Source organism: Halictus rubicundus, unplaced genomic scaffold (assembly GCF_050948215.1).
Source record: "Halictus rubicundus isolate RS-2024b unplaced genomic scaffold, iyHalRubi1_principal scaffold0095, whole genome shotgun sequence".
NCBI lineage: Eukaryota > Metazoa > Arthropoda > Insecta > Hymenoptera > Halictidae > Halictus > Halictus rubicundus.
In genome coordinates this window covers 575499-596966 of record NW_027488636.1, presented here as the reverse complement: position 1 = coordinate 596966, position 21468 = coordinate 575499, and positions in this window count along the sequence as shown.

Sequence of the window (21468 nt, the reverse complement as noted above, 5' to 3'; positions counted from 1 at the left end):
CCTATCCTATCCTATCCTCTATCCTATCCTCTATCCTATCCTATCCTCTATCCTATCCTATCCTCTTATCGTATCCTATCCTCTGTCCTATCCTATCCTCTATCCTATCCTATCCTCAATCCAATCCTATACTCTATCCTATCCTATCCTCTATCCTAACTTATCCTCTATCCTATCCTATCCTCAATCCTATCCTATCCTCAATCCTATCCTATCCTCTATCCTAACCTCTTCTCTGTCCTATCCTATCCTCTATCCTATCCTATCCTCTATCCTATCCTATCCTCTATCCTATCCTCTCCTGAATCCTATCCTATCCTCAATCCTATCCTATCCTCTATCCTACCTTATCCTCTATCCTATCCTTTACTCTATTCTATCAAATCCTCTATCTTATCCTATCCACTATCCTATCCTATCCTCAATCCAATCCTATACTCTATCCTATCCTATTCTCTATCCTATCCTATCCTATCCTCTATCCTATTCTATAATCTATCCTATCCTATCCTCAATCCTATCCTATCCTCTATTCTATCTTATCCTCTATCCTATCCTTTACTCTATTCTATCCTATCCTCTATCTTATCCTATCCACTATCCTATCCTATCCTCAATCCAATCCTATACTCTATCCTATCCTATTCTCTATCCTATCCTATCCTATCCTCTATCCTATCCTCTATCCTATCCTATCCTCTATCCTATCCTATCCTCTTATCGTATCCTATCCTCTGTCCTATCCTATCCTCAATCCTATCCTATCCTCAATCCAATCCTATACTCTATCCTATCCTATCCTCTATCCTATCCTCTATCCTATCCTATCCTCTATCCTATCCTATCCTCTTATCGTATCCTATCCTCTGTCCTATCCTATCCTCTATCCTATCCTATCCTCAATCCAATCCTATACTCTATCCTATCCTATCCTCTATCCTAACTTATCCTCTATCCTATCCTATCCTCAATCCTATCCTATCCTCTATCCTATCTTATCCTCTATCCTATCCTTTACTCTATTCTATCCTATCCTCTATCTTATCCTATCCACTATCCTATCCTATCCTCAATCCTATCCTATCCTCTATCCTATCTTATCCTCTATCCTATCCTTTACTCTATTCTATCCTATCCTCTATCTTATCCTATCCACTATCCTATCCTATCCTCAATCCAATCCTATACTCTATCCTATCCTATTCTCTATCCTATCCTATCCTATCCTCTATCCTATTCTCTATCCTATCCTATCCTCTATCCTATCATATCCTATCCTCCATCCTATCCTATCCTCAATCCAATCCTATCCTCTATCCTATCCTATCCTCTATCCTATCCTATCCTCTATCCTATCCTATCCTCTATCCTATCCTATCCTCTATCCTATCCTATCCTCTATCCTATCCTATCCTCTATCCTATCCTATCCTCAATCCGATCCTATACTCTATTGTATCCTATCCTCTATCGTATCCTATAATCTATCCTATCCAATCCTCTATCCTATCCTCTATCCAATCCTATACTCTATCCTATCCTATTCTCTATCCTATCCTATCCTATCCTCTATCCTATCATCTATCCTATCCTATCCTCTATCCTATCCTATACTCTATCCTATCCTATCCTCTATCCTATCCTATCCTCTATCCTATTCTATCCTCTATCCTATCCTATCCTCTATCGTATCCTATCCTCTATCCTATCCTCTATCCTATCCTCTATCCTATCCTATCCTATCCTCTATCCTATCCTATCCTATCCTCAATCCAATCCTATACTCTATCCTATCCTATTCTCTATCCTATCCTATCCTATCCTCTATCCTATTCTATAATCTATCCTATCCTATCCTCAATCCTATCCTATCCTCTATCCTATCTTATCCTCTATCCTATCCTTTACTCTATTCTATCCTATCCTCTATCTTATCCTATCCACTATCCTATCCTATCCTCAATCCAATCCTATACTCTATCCTATCCTATTCTCTATCCTATCCTATCCTATCCTCTATCCTATCCTCTATCCTATCCTATCCTCTATCCTATCCTATCCTCTTATCGTATCCTATCCTCTGTCCTATCCTATCCTCAATCCTATCCTATCCTCAATCCAATCCTATACTCTATCCTATCCTATCCTCTATCCTATCCTCTATCCTATCCTCTATCCTATCCTATCCTCTATCCTATCCTATCCTCTTATCGTATCCTATCCTCTGTCCTATCCTATCCTCTATCCTATCCTATCCTCAATCCAATCCTATACTCTATCCTATCCTATCCTCTATCCTAACTTATCCTCTATCCTATCCTATCCTCAATCCTATCCTATCCTCTATCCTATCTTATCCTCTATCCTATCCTTTACTCTATTCTATCCTATCCTCTATCTTATCCTATCCACTATCCTATCCTATCCTCAATCCTATCCTATCCTCTATCCTATCTTATCCTCTATCCTATCCTTTACTCTATTCTATCCTATCCTCTATCTTATCCTATCCACTATCCTATCCTATCCTCAATCCAATCCTATACTCTATCCTATCCTATTCTCTATCCTATCCTATCCTATCCTCTATCCTATTCTCTATCCTATCCTATCCTCTATCCTATCATATCCTATCCTCCATCCTATCCTATCCTCAATCCAATCCTATCCTCTATCCTATCCTATCCTCTATCCTATCCTATCCTCTATCCTATCCTATCCTCTATCCTATCCTATCCTCTATCCTATCCTATCCTCTATCCTATCCTATCCTCAATCCGATCCTATACTCTATTGTATCCTATCCTCTATCGTATCCTATAATCTATCCTATCCAATCCTCTATCCTATCCTCTATCCAATCCTATACTCTATCCTATCCTATTCTCTATCCTATCCTATCCTATCCTCTATCCTATCATCTATCCTATCCTATCCTCTATCCTATCCTATACTCTATCCTATCCTATCCTCTATCCTATCCTATCCTCTATCCTATTCTATCCTCTATCCTATCCTATCCTCTATCGTATCCTATCCTCTATCCTATCCTCTATCCTATCCTCTATCCTATCCTATCCTATCCTCTATCCTATCCTATCCTATCCTCCATCCTATCCTATCCTCAATCCAATCCTATCCTCTATCCTATCCTATCCTCTATCCTATCCTATCCTCTATCCTATCCTATCCTCTATCCTATCCTATCCTCTATCCTATCCTATCCTCTATCCTATCCTATCCTCAATCCGATCCTATACTCTATTGTATCCTATCCTCTATCGTATCCTATCCTCTATCCTATCCAATCCTCTATCCTATCCTCTATCCAATCCTATACACTATCCTATCCTATCCTCTAACGTATCCTATCCTCTATCCTATCCAATCCTCTATCCTATCCTATCCTCTATCCTATCCTATCTTCCATCCTATCCTATTCTCTATCCTATCCTATCCTCAATCCAATCCTATACTCTATCCTATCCTATCCTCTATCCTATCCTATCCTCTATCCAATCCTATACACTATCCTATCCTATCCTCTAACGTATCCTATCCTCTATCCTATCCAATCCTCTATCCTATCCTATCCTCTATCCTATCCTATCTTCTATCCTATCCTATTCTCTATCCTATCCTATCCTCTATCCTATCCTATCCACTATCGTATGCTCTATCCTATCCTATCCTCTATCCTATCCTATCCTCAATCCAATCCTATACTCTATCCTATCCTATCCTCTATCCTATCCTATCCTCTATCCTATCCTATCCTCTATCCTATCCTATCTTCTATACTATCCTATTCTCTATCCTATCCTATCCTCTATCCTATCCTATCCTCTATCCTATCCTATCCTCTATAATATCCTATCCTCAATCCAATCCTATACTCTATCCTATCCTATCCTCTATCCTAACTTATCCTCTATCCTATCCTATCCTCAATCCTATCCTATCCTCAATCCTATCCTATCCTCTATCCTATCCTCTTCTCTATCCTATCCTATCCTCTATCCTATCCTATCCTCAATCCTATCCTATCCTCTATCCTATCTTATCCTCTATCCTATCCTTTACTCTATTCTATCCTATCCTCTATCTTATCCTATCCACTATCCTATCCTATCCTCAATCCAATCCTATACTCTATCCTATCCTATTCTCTATCCTATCCTATCCTATCCTCTATCCTATCCTCTATCCTATCCTATCCTCTATCCTATCCTATACACTATCCTATCCTATCCTCTATCCTATCCTATCCTCTATCCTATTCTATCCTCTATCCTATCCTATCCTCAATCCAATCCTATACTCTATCCTATCCTATCCTCTATCGTATCCTATCCTCTATCCTATCCAATCCTGTATTCCATCCTCTACCCTATCCTATCCTCTACCCTATAATACCATGTATCCTATCCTATTCTCTATCCTATCCTATCCTATCCTCTATCCTATCATATCCTCTATCCTATCCTATAATCTATCCTATCCTATCCTCAATCCTATCCTATCCTCTATCCTATCCTATCCTCTATGATATCCTATCCTCTATCCCATTGTATCCTCAATCCTATCCTATCCTCAATCCAATCCTATACTCATTCCTATCCTATCCTCTATCGTATCCTATCCTCTATCCTATCCAATCCCCTATCCTATCCTCTGACCTATAATACCATGTATCCTATCCTATTCTCTATCCTATCCTATCCTATCCTCTATCGTAATCTCTATCCTATCCTATCCACTATCGTATGCTCTATCCTATCCTATCCTCTATCCTATCCTATCCTCCATCCAATCCTATCCTCTATCCTATCCTATCCTCTATCGTCTCCTCTCCTCAATCCTATCCTATCCTCAATCCTAACCTATCCTCTATCCAATCCTATACTCTATTGTATGCTATCCTCTATCGTATCCTATCCTCTATCCTATCCTATCCTCTATCCTATCCTATCCTCTATCCTATCCTATCCTCTATCCAATCCTATACACTATCCTATCCTATCCTCTATCGTATCCTATCCTCTATCCTATCCAATCCTCTATCCTATCCTCTATCCTATCCTATCCTCTATCCTATCCTATCTTCTATCCTATCCTATTCTCTATCCTATCCTATCCTCTATCCTATCCAATCCTCTATCCTATCCTCTATCCTATCCTATCCTCTATCCTATCCTATCCTCAATCCAATCCTATGCTCTATCCTATCCTATCCTCTATCCTATCCTATCCTCTATCCTATCCTATCTTCTATACTATCCTATTCTCTATCCTATCCTATCCTCTATCCTATCCTATCCTCTATCCTATCCTATCCTCTATCCTATCCTATCCTCTATCCTATCCTATCCTCTATCCTATCCTATCCTCTATCCTATCCTATCCTCAATCCAATCCTATACTCTATCCTATCCTATCCTCTATCCTAACTTATCCTCTATCCTATCCTATCCTCAATCCTATCCTATCCTCAATCCTATCCTATCCTCTATCCTAACCTCTTCTCTATCCTATCCTATCCTCTATCCTATCCTATCCTCTATCCTATCCTATCCTCTATCCTATCCTATCCTCTATCCTATCCTCTCCTGAATCCTATCCTATCCTCAATCCTATCCTATCCTCTATCCTACCTTATCCTCTATCCTATCCTTTACTCTATTCTATCCTATCCTCTATCTTATCCTATCCACTATCCTATCCTATCCTCAATCCAATCCTATACTCTATCCTATTCTATTCTCTAACCTATCCTATCCTATCGTCTATCCTATCCTCTATCCTATCCTATCATCTATCCTATCCTATACTCTATCCTATCCTATCCTCTATCCTATCCTATCCTCTATCCTATTCTATAATCTATCCTATCCTATCCTCAATCCTACCCTATCCTCTATCCTATCTTATCCTCTATCCTATCCTTTACTCTATTCTATCCTATTCTCTATCTTATCCTATCCACTATCCTATCCTATCCTCAATCCAATCCTATACTCTATCCTATCCTATTCTCTATCCTATCCTATCCTATCCTCTATCCTATCCTCTATCCTATCCTATCCTCTATCCTATCCTATCCTCTTATCGTATCCTATCCTCTGTCCTATCCTCCATCCTATCCTATTCTCTATCCTATCCTTTCCTCTATAATATCGTCTCTTCTATCGTATCCTATCCTCTATCCTATCCTATCCTCCATCCTATACTACCCTCTATCCTATTCAATCTCATATCCTATCCTATCCTCTATCCAATCCTATACACTATCCTATCCTATCCTCTATCGTATCCTATCCTCTATCCTATCCAATCCTCTATCCTATCCTCTATCTTATCCTATCCTCTATCCTATCCTATCTTCTATCCTATCCTATTCTCTATCCTATCCTATCCTCTATCCTATCCTATCCACTATCGTATGCTCTATCCTATCCTATCCTCTATCCTATCCTATCCTCAATCCAATCCTATCCTCTATCCTATCCTATCCTCTATCCTATCCTATCCTCTATCCTATCCTATCCTCTATCCTATCCTATCCTCTATCCTATCCTATCCTCTATCCTATCCTATCCTCTATCCTATCCTATCCTTAATCCAATCCTATACTCTATTGTATCCTATCCTCTATCGTATCCTATCCTCTATCCTATCCAATCCTCTATCCTATCCTCTATCCAATCCTATACACTATCCTATCCTATCCTCTAACGTATCCTATCCTCTATCCTATCCAATCCTCTATCCTATCCTATCCTCTATCCGATCCTATCTTCTATCCTATCCTATTCTCTATCCTATCCTATCCTCTATCCTATCCTATCCTCAATCCTATCCTATCCTCTATCCTATCTTATCCTCTATCCTATCCTTTACTCTATTCTATCCTATCCTCTATCTTATCCTATCCACTATCCTATCCTATCCTCAATCCAATCCTATACTCTATCCTATCCTATTCTCTATCCTATCCTATCCTATCCTCTATCCTATCCTATCCTCTATCCTATCCTATAATCTATCCTATCCTATCCTCTATCCTATCCTATCCTCTATCCTATTCTATCCTCTATCCTATCCTATCCTCAATCCAATCCTATACTCTATCCTATCCTATCCTCTATCGTATCCTATCCTCTATCCTATCCAATCCTGTATTCCATCCTCTACCCTATCCTATTCTCTATCCTATCCTATCCTATCCTCTATCCTATCCTCTATCCTATCCTATCCTCTATCCTATCCTATACTCTATCCTATCCTATCCTCTATCCTATCCTATCCTCTATCCTATTCTATCCTCTATCCTATCCTATCCTCAATCCAATCCTATACTCTATCCTATCCTATCCTCTATCGTATCCTATCCTCTATCCTATCCAATCCTGTATTCCATCCTCTACCCTATCCTATCCTCTACCCTATAATACCATGTATCCTATCCTATTCTCAATCCTATCCTATCCTATCCTCTATCCTATCATATCCTCTATCCTATCCTATAATCTATCCTATCCTATCCTCAATCCTATCCTATCCTCTATCCTATCCTATCCTCTATGATATCCTATCCTCTATCCCATTGTATCCTCAATCCTATCCTATCCTCAATCCAATCCTATACTCATTCCTATCCTATCCTCTATCGTATGCTATCCTCTATCCTATCCAATCCTCTATCCTATCCTCTATCCTATCCTCTCCTCTATCCTATCCTATCTTCTATACTATCCTATTCTCTATCCTATCCTATCCTATCCTATCGTATCCACTATCGTATGCTCTATACTATCCTATCCTATCCACTATCGTATGCTCTATACTATCCTATCCTATCCACTATCGTATGCTCTATACTATCCTATCCTCTATTCTATCCAATCCCCTATCCTATCCTCTAACCTATAATACCATGTATCCTATCCTATTCTCTATCCTATCCTATCCTCTATCCTATCCTATCCACTATCGTATGCTCTATCCTATCCTATCCTCTATCCTATCCTATCCTCAATCCAATCCTATACTCTATCCTATCCTATCCTCTATCCTATCCTATCCTCTATCCTATCCTATCCTCTATCCTATCCTATCTTCTATACTATCCTCTTCTCTATCCTATCCTGTCCTCTATCCTATCCTATCCTCTATCCTATCCTATCCTCTATCCTATCCTATCCTCAATCCAATCCTATACTCTATCCTATCCTATCCTCTATCCTAACTTATCCTCTATCCTATCCTATCCTCAATCCTATCCTATCCTCAATCCTATCCTATCCTCTATCCTATCCTCTTCTCTATCCTATCCTATCCTCTATCCTATCCTATCCTCAATCCTATCCTATCCTCTATCCTATCTTATCCTCTATCCTATCCTTTACTCTATTCTATCCTATCCTCTATCTTATCCTATCCACTATCCTATCCTATCCTCAATCCAATCCTATACTCTATCCTATCCTATTCTCTATCCTATCCTATCCTATCCTCTATCCTATCCTATCCTCTATCCTATCCTATACTCTATCCTATCCTATCCTCTATCCTATCCTATCCTCTATCCTATTCTATCCTCTATCCTATCCTATCCTCAATCCAATCCTATACTCTATCCTATCCTATCCTCTATCGTATCCTATCCTCTATCCTATCCAATCCTGTATTCCATCCTCTACCCTATCCTATCCTCTACCCTATAATACCATGTATCCTATCCTATTCGCTATCCTATCCTATCCTATCCTCTATCCTATCATATCCTCTATCCTATCCTATAATCTATCCTATCCTATCCTCAATCCTATCCTATCCTCTATCCTATCCTATCCTCTATGATATCCTATCCTCTATCCCATTGTATCCTCAATCCTATCCTATCCTCAATCCAATCCTATACTCATTCCTATCCTATCCTCTATCGTATCCTATCCTCTATCCTATCCAATCCCCTATCCTATCCTCTGACCTATAATACCATGTATCCTATCCTATCCTATCCTCTATCGTAATCTCTATCCTATCCTATCCACTATCGTATGCTCTATCCTATCCTATCCTCTATCCTATCCTATCCTCAATCCAATCCTATCCTCTATCCTATCCTATCCTCTATCGTCTCCTCTCCTCAATCCTATCCTATCCTCAATCCTAACCTATCCACTATCCAATCCTATACTCTATTGTATCCTATCCTCTATCGTATCCTATCCTCTATCCTATCCAATCCTCTATCCTATCCTATCCTCTATCCTATCCTATCCTCTATCCTATCCTATCCTCTATCCAATCCTATACACTATCCTATCCTATCCTCTATCGTATCCTATCCTCTATCCTATCCAATCCTCTATCCTATCCTCTATCCTATCCTATCCTCTATCCTATCCTATCTTCTATCCTATCCTATTCTCCATCCTATCCTATCCTCTATCCTATCCAATCCTCTATCCTATCCTCTATGCTATCCTATCCACTATCCTATCCTATCCTCAATCCAATCCTATACTCTATCCTATCCTATCCTCTATCCTAACTTATCCTCTATCCTATCCTATCCTCAATCCTATCCTATCCTCAATCCTATCCTATCCTCTATCCTATCCAATCCTCTATCCTATCCTCTATCCTATCCTCTATCCTATCCTATCCTCTATCCTATCCTATCCTCTATCCTATCCTCTATCCTATCATCTATCCTATCCTCTATCCTATCCTCTATCCTATCCTATCCTATCCTCCATCCTGTCCGATCCTCCATCCTATGCAATCCCCTATCCTATCCTCAATCCTATCCTATCCTCATTCCTATCCTATCCTCAATCCTATCCTTTCCTCATTCCTATCCTATCCTAAATCCTATCGTATCCTCTATCCTATAGTATCCTCTATCCGATCCTATCCTCTCTCCTATCCTATCCTCAATCCTATCCTATCCTCAATCCTATCCTATCCTATCCTCTATCCTATCCTATCATCTATCATATCCTATCCTCTATCCTATCCAATTCTCTATCCTATCCTATCCTCTATCATATCCTATCCTCTATCCTATCCTATCCTCTATCCTATCCTCTCCTCAATCCTATCCTATTATCAATCGTAACCTATCCTCTATCCTATCCTATTCTCTATCCTATCCTATCCTCTATCCTATCCAATCCTCTATCCTATCCTATCCTCTATCCTATCCTATCCTCTATCCTATCCTCTCCTGAATACTATCCTATCCTCAATCCTATCCTATCCTCTATCCTATCGTATCCTCTATCCTATCCTTTACTCTATTCTATCCTATCCTCTATCTTATCCTATCCACTATCCTATCCTATCCTCAATCCAATCCTATACTCTATCCTATCCTATTCTCTATCCTATCCTATCCTATCCTCTATCCTATCCTCTATCCTATCCTATCCTCTATCCTATCCTATACTCTATCCTATCCTATCCTCTATCCTATCCTATCCTCTATCCTATTCTATCCTGTATCCTATCCTATCCTCAATCCAATCCTATAATCTATCCTATCCTATCCTCTATCGTATCCTATCCTCTATCCTATCCAATCCTGTATTCCATCCTCTACCCTATCCTATCCTCTACCCTATAATACCATGTATCCTATCCTATTCTCAATCCTATCCTATCCTATCCTCTATCCTATCATATCCTCTATCCTATCCTATAATCTATCCTATCCTATCCTCAATCCTATCCTATCCTCTATCCTATCCTATCCTCTATGATATCCTATCCTCTATCCCATTGTATCCTCAATCCTATCCTATCCTCAATCCAATCCTATACTCATTCCTATCCTATCCTCTATCGTATGCTATCCTCTATCCTATCCAATCCTCTATCCTATCCTCTATCCTATCCTCTCCTCTATCCTATCCTATCTTCTATACTATCCTATTCTCTATCCTATCCTATCCTATCCTATCGTATCCACTATCGTATGCTCTATACTATCCTATCCTATCCACTATCGTATGCTCTATACTATCCTATCCTATCCACTATCGTATGCTCTATACTATCCTATCCTCTATTCTATCCAATCCCCTATCCTATCCTCTAACCTATAATACCATGTATCCTATCCTATTCTCTATCCTATCCTATCCTATCCTCTATCGTAATCTCTATCCTATCCTATCCACTATCCTAGCCTATCCTCAATCCTATCCTATCCTCTATCATATCCTACCCTCTATCCTATCCTATCCGCTATCCTATCCTATCCTCTATCGTCTCCTCTCCTCAATCCTACCCTATCCTCAATGCTAACCTATCCTCTATCCTATCCTATTCTCTATCCTATCCTATCCTCTATCCTATCCTATCCTCTATCCTATCCTATCCTCTATCCCATCCTAATCTCTATCCTATCAATACCCTATCCAATTCTCTATCCTATCCTATCCTCTATCCAATCCTATCCTCAATTCAATCCTATCCTCTATCCTATAATATCCTCTATCCTATCTTATCCTTTCCTCTATCCTATCCTATCGTATCCTCTATCCTATCCTCTATCCTATCCTCTATCCTATCCTCTATCCTATCTTCTATCCTATCCTCTATCCTATCCTCTATCCTATCCTATCCTCAATCCAATCCTATACTCTATCCTATCCTATCCTCTATCGTATCCTATCCTCTATCCTATCCAATCCTGTATTCCATCCTCTACCCTATCCTATCCTCTACCCTATAATACCATGTATCCTATCCTATTCTCTATCCTATCCTATCCTGTCCTCTATCCTATCATATCCTCTATCCTATCCTATACTCTATCCTATCCTATCCTCAATCCTATCCTATCCTCTATCCTATCCTATCCTCTATGATATCCTATCCTCTATCCCATTGTATCCTCAATCCTATCCTATCCTCAATCCAATCCTATACTCATTCCTATCCTATCCTCTATCCTATCCAATCCTCTATCCTATCCTATCCTCTATCCTATCCTATCCTCTATCCTATCCTATCCTCTATCCAATCCTATACACTATCCTATCCTATCCTCTATCGTATCCTATCCTCTATCCTATCCAATCCTCTATCCTATCCTCTATCCTATCCTATCCTCTATCCTATCCTATCTTCTATCCTATCCTATTCTCTATCCTATCCTATCCTCTATCCTATCCAATCCTCTATCCTATCCTCTATCCTATCCTATCCTCTATCCTATCCTATCCTCAATCCAATCCTATACTCTATCCTATCCTATCATCTATCCTATCCTATCCTCTATCCTATCCTATCTTCTATACTATCCTATTCTCTATCCTATCCTATCCTCTATCCTATCCTATCCTCTATCCTATCCAATCCTCTATCCTATCCTATCCTCTATCCTATCCTATCCTCTATCCTATCCTATCCTCTATCCAATCCTATACACTATCCTATCCTATCCTCTATCGTATCCTATCCTCTATCCTATCGAATCCTCTATCCTATCCTCTATCCTATCCTATCCTCTATCCTATCCTATCTTCTATCCTATCCTATTCTCTATCCTATCCTATCCCCTATCCTATCCAATCCTCTATCCTATCCTCTATCCTATCCTATCCTCTATCCTATCCTATCCTCAATCCAATCCTATACTCTATCCTATCCTATCCTCTATCCTATCCTATCCTCTATCCTATCCTATCCTCTATCCTATAATATCCTCTATCCCATCCTAATCTCTATCCTATCAATCCCCTATCCTATCCTCTATCCTATCCTATCCTCTATCCTATCCAATTCTCTATCCTATCCTATCCTCTATGCAATCCTATCCTCAATTCAATCCTATCCTCTATCCTGTAATATCCTCTATCCTATCCTATCCTATCCTCTATCCTATCCTATCCTCAATCCTATCCTATCCTATCCTCCATCCTATCCTATCCTCCATCCTGTCCAATCCCCTATCCTATCCTCAACCCTATCCTATCCTCATTCCTATCCTATCCTCAATCCTATCGTATCCTCTATCCTATAGTATCCTCTATCCTTTCCTATCCTCTATCCTATCCTATCCTCAATCCTATCCTATCCTCTATCCTATCCAATTCTCTTTCCTATCCTATCCTCTATCCAATCCTATCCTCTATCCTATAATATCCTCTATCCTATCCTATCCTATCCTCTATCCTATCCAATCCTATATCCTATTCTCTATCCTATCCTATCCTCTATCCTATCCAATTCTCTATCCTATCCTATCCTCTATCCAATCCTATCCTCTATCCTATCCTATCCTCTATCCTATCCAATTCTCTTTCCTATCCTATCCTCTATCCAATCCTATCCTCTATCCTATAATATCCTCTATCCTATCCTATCCTATCCTCTATCCTATCCAATCCCATATCCTATTCTCTATCCTATCCTATCATCTATCCTATCCTATCCTCTATCGTATCCTATCCTCTATCCTATCCAATCCCATATCGTATCCTATATCCTATTCTATCCTCTATCCTATCCAATCCTATATCCTATTCTCTATCCTATCCTATCCTATCCTCTATCCTATCCTACCCTCTATCCTATCCTATCCTATATCCTATCCAATCCCATATCGTATCCTCTATCCTATCCTATCCTCTATGCTATCCTATCCTCTATTCTATCCTATCCTCTATCGTATCCTATCCTCTATCCTATCCTATCCTCTATCCTATCCTATCCTCTATCCTATCCTATCCTCTATCCTATCCTATCCTCTATCCAATCCTATCCTCTATCCTATCAAATCATATCCTCTATCCTATCCTATCCTCTATCCTATCCTATCCTCTATCCTATCCAGTCCCCTATCCTATCCTCTATCATATCCTATCCTCTTTACTATAATATCATCTACCCTATCCTATCCTATCCTCTATCCTATCCTATCCTCTATCATATCCTATCCTCTATCCTACCCTATCCTCTACCCTATTCTATCCTCTATCCTGTCCAATCCTATATCCTATTCTCTATCCTATCCTATCCTCTATCCTATCCTATCCTCTATCGTATCCTATCCTCTATCCTATCCAATCCTATATCGTATCCTCTATCCTATCCTATCCTCTATCCTATCCAGTCCCCTATCCTATCCTCTATCATATCCTATCCTCTTTACTATGATATCATCTATCCTATCCTATCCTATCCTCTATCCTATCCTATGCTCTATCCTATCCTATCCTCTATCCTATCCCATCCTTTATCCTATCCTATCCTCTACCCAATCCTATCCTCTATCCTATCCTATCATATCCTCTATCCTATCCTATCCTCTATCCTATCCTATCCTCTATACTATTGTATCTTCTACCCTACCCTATTCTCTATCCTATCCTCTCCAATCCCCTATCCTATCCTCTATCCTATCCTATCCTCAATCCTATCGAATCCTCTATCCTATCCTATCCTCTATGCTAACCTGCCCTCTACCCTATCCTATCCTCTATTCTATCCTATCCTCTATCCTATCATATCCTCTATCCTATCCTATCCTCTATCCTATCCTGTCCTCTATCCTATCATATCCTCTATCCTATCCTATCCTGTATCCTATCCTATCCTCTATTCTATCCAATCCCCTATCGTATCCTCTATCCTATCCTATCCTCTATCCTATCCTATCCTCTATCCTATCCTATCCTCTATCCTATCCTATCCTCTATCCTATCCTATCCTCTATCCTATCCTATCCTCTATCCTATCCTATCCTCTATCCTATCCTATCCTATCCTCTATCCTATCCTATCCTCTATCCTATCCTCTATCCTATCCTATCCTCTATCCTATCCTATCCTCTATCCTATCCTATCCTATCCTCTATCCTATCCTATCCTCTATCCTATCCTATCCTGTATCCTATCCTATCCTCTATCCTCTATCCTATCCTATCCTCTATCCTATTCTATCCTCTATCCTATCCAGTCCCGTATCCTATCCTCTATCATATCCTATCCTCTTTACTATAATATCATCTATCCTATCCTATCCTATCCTCTATCCTATCCTATCCTCTATCCTATTCTATCCTCTATCCTATCCAATCCTATATCCTATTCTCTATACTATCCTATCCTCTATCCTATCCTATCCTCTATCGTATCCTATCCTCTATCCTATCCAATCCCATATCGTATCCTCTATCCTATCATATCCTCTATTCTATCCTATCCTCTATCCTATCCTATCCTCTATTCTATGCTATCCTCTATCGTATCCTATCCTCTATCCTATCCAATCCTATATCGTATCCTCTATCCTATCCTATCCTCTATCCTATCCTATCCTCTTTACTATAATATCATCTACCCTATCCTATCCTATCCTCTATACTATCCTATCCTCTATCCTATCCTATCCTCTATCCTATCCTATCCTCTATCCTATCCTATCCTCTATCCAATCCAATCCTCTATCCTATCCTATCATATCCTCTATCCAGCCTATCCTCTATCCTATCCTATGCTCTATCCTATCCTATCCTCTATCCTATCCTATCCTCTATCCTATCCTATCCTCTATCCTATCCTATCCTCTATCCTATCCTATCCTGTATCCTATCCTATCCTCTATCCTATCCAATCCTATATCCTATTCTCTATCCTATCCTATCCTCTATCCTATCCTATCCTCTATCGTATCCTATCCTCTATCCTATCCAATCCCACATCGTATCCTATATCCTATTCTATCCTCTATCCTATCCAATCCTATATCCTATTCTCTATCCTATCCTATCCTCTATCCTATCCTATCCTCTATCGTATCCTATCCTCTATCCTATCCAATCCCATATCGTATCCTCTATCCTATCATATCCTCTATCCTATCCTATCCTCTATGCTATCCTATCCTCTATTCTATCCTATCCTCTATCGTATCCTATCCTCTATCCTATCCAATGCTATATCGCATCCTCTATCCTATCCTATCCTCTATCCTATCCAGTCCTCTATCATATCCTCTATCATATCCTATCCTCTTTACTATAATATCATCTATCCTATCCTATCCTATCCTCTATCCTTTCCTATCCTCTATCCTATCCTATCCTCTATCCTATCCTATCCTCTATCCTATCCTATCCTCTATCCTATCCTATCCTCAATCCTATCGAATCGTCTATCCTATCCTATCCTCTATGCTAACCTGTCCTCTACCCTATCCTATCCTCTATTCTATCCTATCCTCTATCCTATCATATCCTCTATCCTATCCTATCCTCTATCCTATCCTGTCCTCTATCCTATCATATCCTCTATCCTATCCTATCCTGTATCCTATCCTATCCTCTATTCTATCCAATCCCCTATCGTATCCTCTATCCTATCCTATCCTCTATCCTATCCTATCCTCTATCATATCCTATCCTCTATCCTATCCTATCGTCTATCCTATTCTATCCTCTATCCTATCCAAACCTATATCCTATTCTCTATCCTATCCTATCCTCTATCCTATCCTATCCTCTATCGTATCCTATCCTCTATCCTATCCAATCCCATATCGTATCCTATCCTCTATCCTATCATATCCTCTATCCTATCCTATCCTGTATCCTATCCTATCCTCTATTCTATCCAATTCCCTATCCTATCCTCTATCCTATCCTATCCTCTATCCTATCCTATCCTATATCCTATCCTATCCTCTATCCTATCCAATCCCCTATCCTCTCCTCTATCCTATCCAATCCCCTATCCTCTCCTCTATCCTATCCTATACTCTATCCTATTCTATACTCTATCCTATCCTTTCCGCTATCCTTATCCTATCCTCTATCCTATCCTATCCTCTGTCGTATCCTATCCTCTATCCTATCCACTCCTATATCGTATCCTCTAGCCTATCCTATCCTCTATCCTATCCTATCCTCTATCCTATCCTATCCTCTATCCTATCCTATCCTCTATCCTATCCTATCCTCTATCCTATCCTATCCTCTATCCTATCCTATCCTCTATCGTATCCTATCCTCTATCCTATCCAATCCCATATCGTATCCTATATCCTATTCTATCCTCTATCCTATCCAATCCTATATCCTATTCTCTATCCTATCCTATCCTCTATCCTATCCTATCCTCTATCGTATCCTATCCTCTATCCTATCCAATCCCATATCGTATCCTCTATCCTATCATATCCTCTATCCTATCCTATCCTCTATGCTATCCTATCCTCTATTCTATCCTATCCTCTATCGTATCCTATCCTCTATCCTATCCAATGCTATATCGCATCCTCTATCCTATCCTATCCTCTATCCTATCCAGTCCTCTATCATATCCTCTATCATATCCTATCCTCTTTACTATAATATCATCTATCCTATCCTATCCTATCCTCTATCCTTTCCTATCCTCTATCCTATCCTATCCTCTATCCTATCCTATCCTCTATCCTATCCTATCCTCTATCCTATCCTATCCTCAATCCTATCGAATCGTCTATCCTATCCTATCCTCTATGCTAACCTGTCCTCTACCCTATCCTATCCTCTATTCTATCCTATCCTCTATCCTATCATATCCTCTATCCTATCCTATCCTCTATCCTATCCTGTCCTCTATCCTATCATATCCTCTATCCTATCCTATCCTGTATCCTATCCTATCCTCTATTCTATCCAATCCCCTATCGTATCCTCTATCCTATCCTATCCTCTATCCTATCCTATCCTCTATCATATCCTATCCTCTATCCTATCCTATCGTCTATCCTATTCTATCCTCTATCCTATCCAAACCTATATCCTATTCTCTATCCTATCCTATCCTCTATCCTATCCTATCCTCTATCGTATCCTATCCTCTATCCTATCCAATCCCATATCGTATCCTATCCTCTATCCTATCATATCCTCTATCCTATCCTATCCTGTATCCTATCCTATCCTCTATTCTATCCAATTCCCTATCCTATCCTCTATCCTATCCTATCCTCTATCCTATCCTATCCTATATCCTATCCTATCCTCTATCCTATCCAATCCCCTATCCTCTCCTCTATCCTATCCAATCCCCTATCCTCTCCTCTATCCTATCCTATACTCTATCCTATTCTATACTCTATCCTATCCTTTCCGCTATCCTTATCCTATCCTCTATCCTATCCTATCCTCTGTCGTATCCTATCCTCTATCCTATCCACTCCTATATCGTATCCTCTAGCCTATCCTATCCTCTATCCTATCCTATCCTCTATCCTATCCTATCCTCTATCCTATCCTATCCTCTATCCTATCCTATCCTCTATCCTATCCTATCCTCTATCGTATCCTATCCTCTATCCTATCCAATCCCATATCGTATCCTATATCCTATTCTATCCTCTATCCTATCCAATCCTATATCCTATTCTCTATCCTATCCTATCCTCTATCCTATCCTATCCTCTATCGTATCCTATCCTCTATCCTATCCAATCCCATATCGTATCCTCTATCCTATCATATCCTCTATCCTATCCTATCCTCTATGCTATCCTATCCTCTATTCTATCCTATCCTCTATCGTATCCTATCCTCTATCCTATCCAATGCTATATCGCATCCTCTATCCTATCCTATCCTCTATCCTATCCTATCCTCTATCCTATCCAGTCCTCTATCATATCCTCTATCATATCCTATCCTCTTTACTAGAATATCATCTATCCTATCCTATCCTATCCTCTATCCTTTCCTATCCTCTATCCTATCCTATCCTCTATCCTATCCTATCCTCTATCCTATCCTATCCTCTATCCTATCCTATCATATCCTCTATCCTATCCTATCCTCTATCCTATCCTATCCTCTATACTATTGTATCTTCTACCCTACCCTATTCTCTATCCTATCCTATCCAATCCCCTATCCTATCCTGTATCCTATCCTATCCTCTATTCTATCCAATTCCCTATCCTATCCTCTATCCTATCCTATCCTCTATCCTATCCTATCCTATATCCTATCCTATCCTCTATCCTATCCAATCCCCTATCCTCTCCTCTATCCTATCCTATACTCTATCCTATTCTATACTCTATCCTATCCTTTCCGCTATCCTATCCTATCCTCTATCCTATCCTATCCTCTATCGTATCCTATCCTTTATCCTATCTACTCCTATATCGTATCCTCTAGCCTATCCTATCCTCTATCCTATCCTATCCTCTATCCTATCCTATCCTCTATCCCATCCTATCCTCTATCCTATCCTCTATCATATCCTATCCTCTATCCTATCCTATCCTCTATCCTATCCTATCCTCTATCCTATCCTATCCTCTATCCTATCCAGTCCCCTATCCTATCCTCTATCATATCCTATCCTCTTTACTATAATATCATCTATCCTATCCTATCCGATCCTCTATCCTATCCTATCCTCTATCCTATCCTATTCTCTATCCTATCCTATCCTCTATCCTATCCTATCCTCTGTCCTATCATATCCTCTATCCTATCCTATCCTGTATCCTATCCTATCCTCTATTCTATCCAATCCCCTATCCTATCCTCTATCCTATTCTATCCTCTATCCAATCCAATCCTATATCCTATTCACTATCCAATCCTATCCTATCCTCTATCCTATCCTACCCTCTATCCTATCCTATCCTATATCATATCCTATCCTCTATCCTATCCTATCCTATATCATATCCTATCCTCTATCCTATCCAATCCCCTATCCTATCCTATCCTCTATCCTATCCAGTCCCCTATCCTATCCTCTATCATATCCTATCCTCTTTACTATAATATCAACTATCCTATCCTCTATCCTATCCTATCCTCTATCCTATCCTATCCTATCCTCTATCCTATCCTATCCTCTATCCCATCCTGTCCTCTATCCTATCCTATCCTCTATCCTATCATATCCTCTATCCTATCCTATCCTGTATCCTATCCTATCCTCTATTCTATCCAATCCCCTATCCTATCCTCTATCCTATTCTATCCTCTATCCAATCAAATCCTATATCCTATTCACTATCCAATCCTATCCTATCCTCTATCCTATCCTACCCTCTATCCTATCCTATCCTCTATCCTATCCTATCCTCTATCCTATCCTATCCTCTATCCTATCATATCCTCTATCCTATCCTATCCTGTACCCTATCCTATCCTCTATTCTATCCAATCCCCTATCCTATCCTCTATCCTATCCTATCCTCTATCCAATCCTATCCTCTATCCTATCCTATCATATCCTCTATCCTATCCTATCCTCTATCCTATCCTATGCTCTATCCTATCCTATCCTCTATCCTATCCTATCCTCTATCCTATTCTATACTCTATCCTATCTTTCCGCTATCCTATCCTATCCTCTATCCTATCCTATCCTCTATCCTATCCTATCCTCTATCCTATCATATCCTCTATCCTATCCTATCCTGTATCCTATCCTATCCTCTATTCTATCCAATCCCCTATCCTATCCTATCCTCTATCCTATCCTATCCTCTATCCTATCCTATCCTCTATCCTATCCTATCCTCTATCCTATCCTATCCTATCCTCTATCCTATCCTATCCTCTATCCTATCCTATCCTCTATCCTATCATATCCTCTATCCTATCCTATCCTGTACCCTATCCTATCCTCTATTCTATCCAATCCCCTATCCTATCCTCTATCCTATCCTATCCTCTATCCAATCCTATCCTCTATCCTATCCTATCATATCCTCTATCCTATCCTATCCTCTATCCTATCCTATACTCTATCCTATCCTATCCTCTATCCTATCCTATCCTCTATCCTATTCTATACTCTATCCTATCTTTCCGCTATCCTATCCTATCCTCTATCCTATCCTATCCTCTATCCTATCCTATCCTCTATCCTATCCACTCCTATATCGTATCCTCTAGCCTATCCTATCCTCTATCCTATCCTATCCTCTATCCTATCCTATCCTCTATCCTATCCTATCCTCTATCCTATCCTATCCTCTATCCTATCCTCTATCCTATCCTATCCTCTATCCTATCCTATCCTCTATCCTATCCTATCCTCTATCCTATCCAGTCCCCTATCCTATCCTCTATCATATCCTATCCTCTTTACTATAATATCATCTATCCTATCCTATCCGATCCTCTATCCTATCCTACCCTCTATCCTATCCTATTCTCTATCCTATCCTATCCTCTATCCTATCCTATCCTCTATCCTATCATATCCTCTATCCTATCCTATCCTGTATCCTATCCTATCCTCTATTCTATCCAATCCCCTATCCTATCCTCTATCCTATCCTATCCTCTATCCTATCCTATCCTCTATCATATCCTATCCTCTATCCTATCTTATCCTCTATCCTATTCTATCCTCTATCCAATCCAATCCTATATCCTATTCACTATCCAATCCTATCCTATCCTCTATCGTATCCTATCCTCTATCCTATC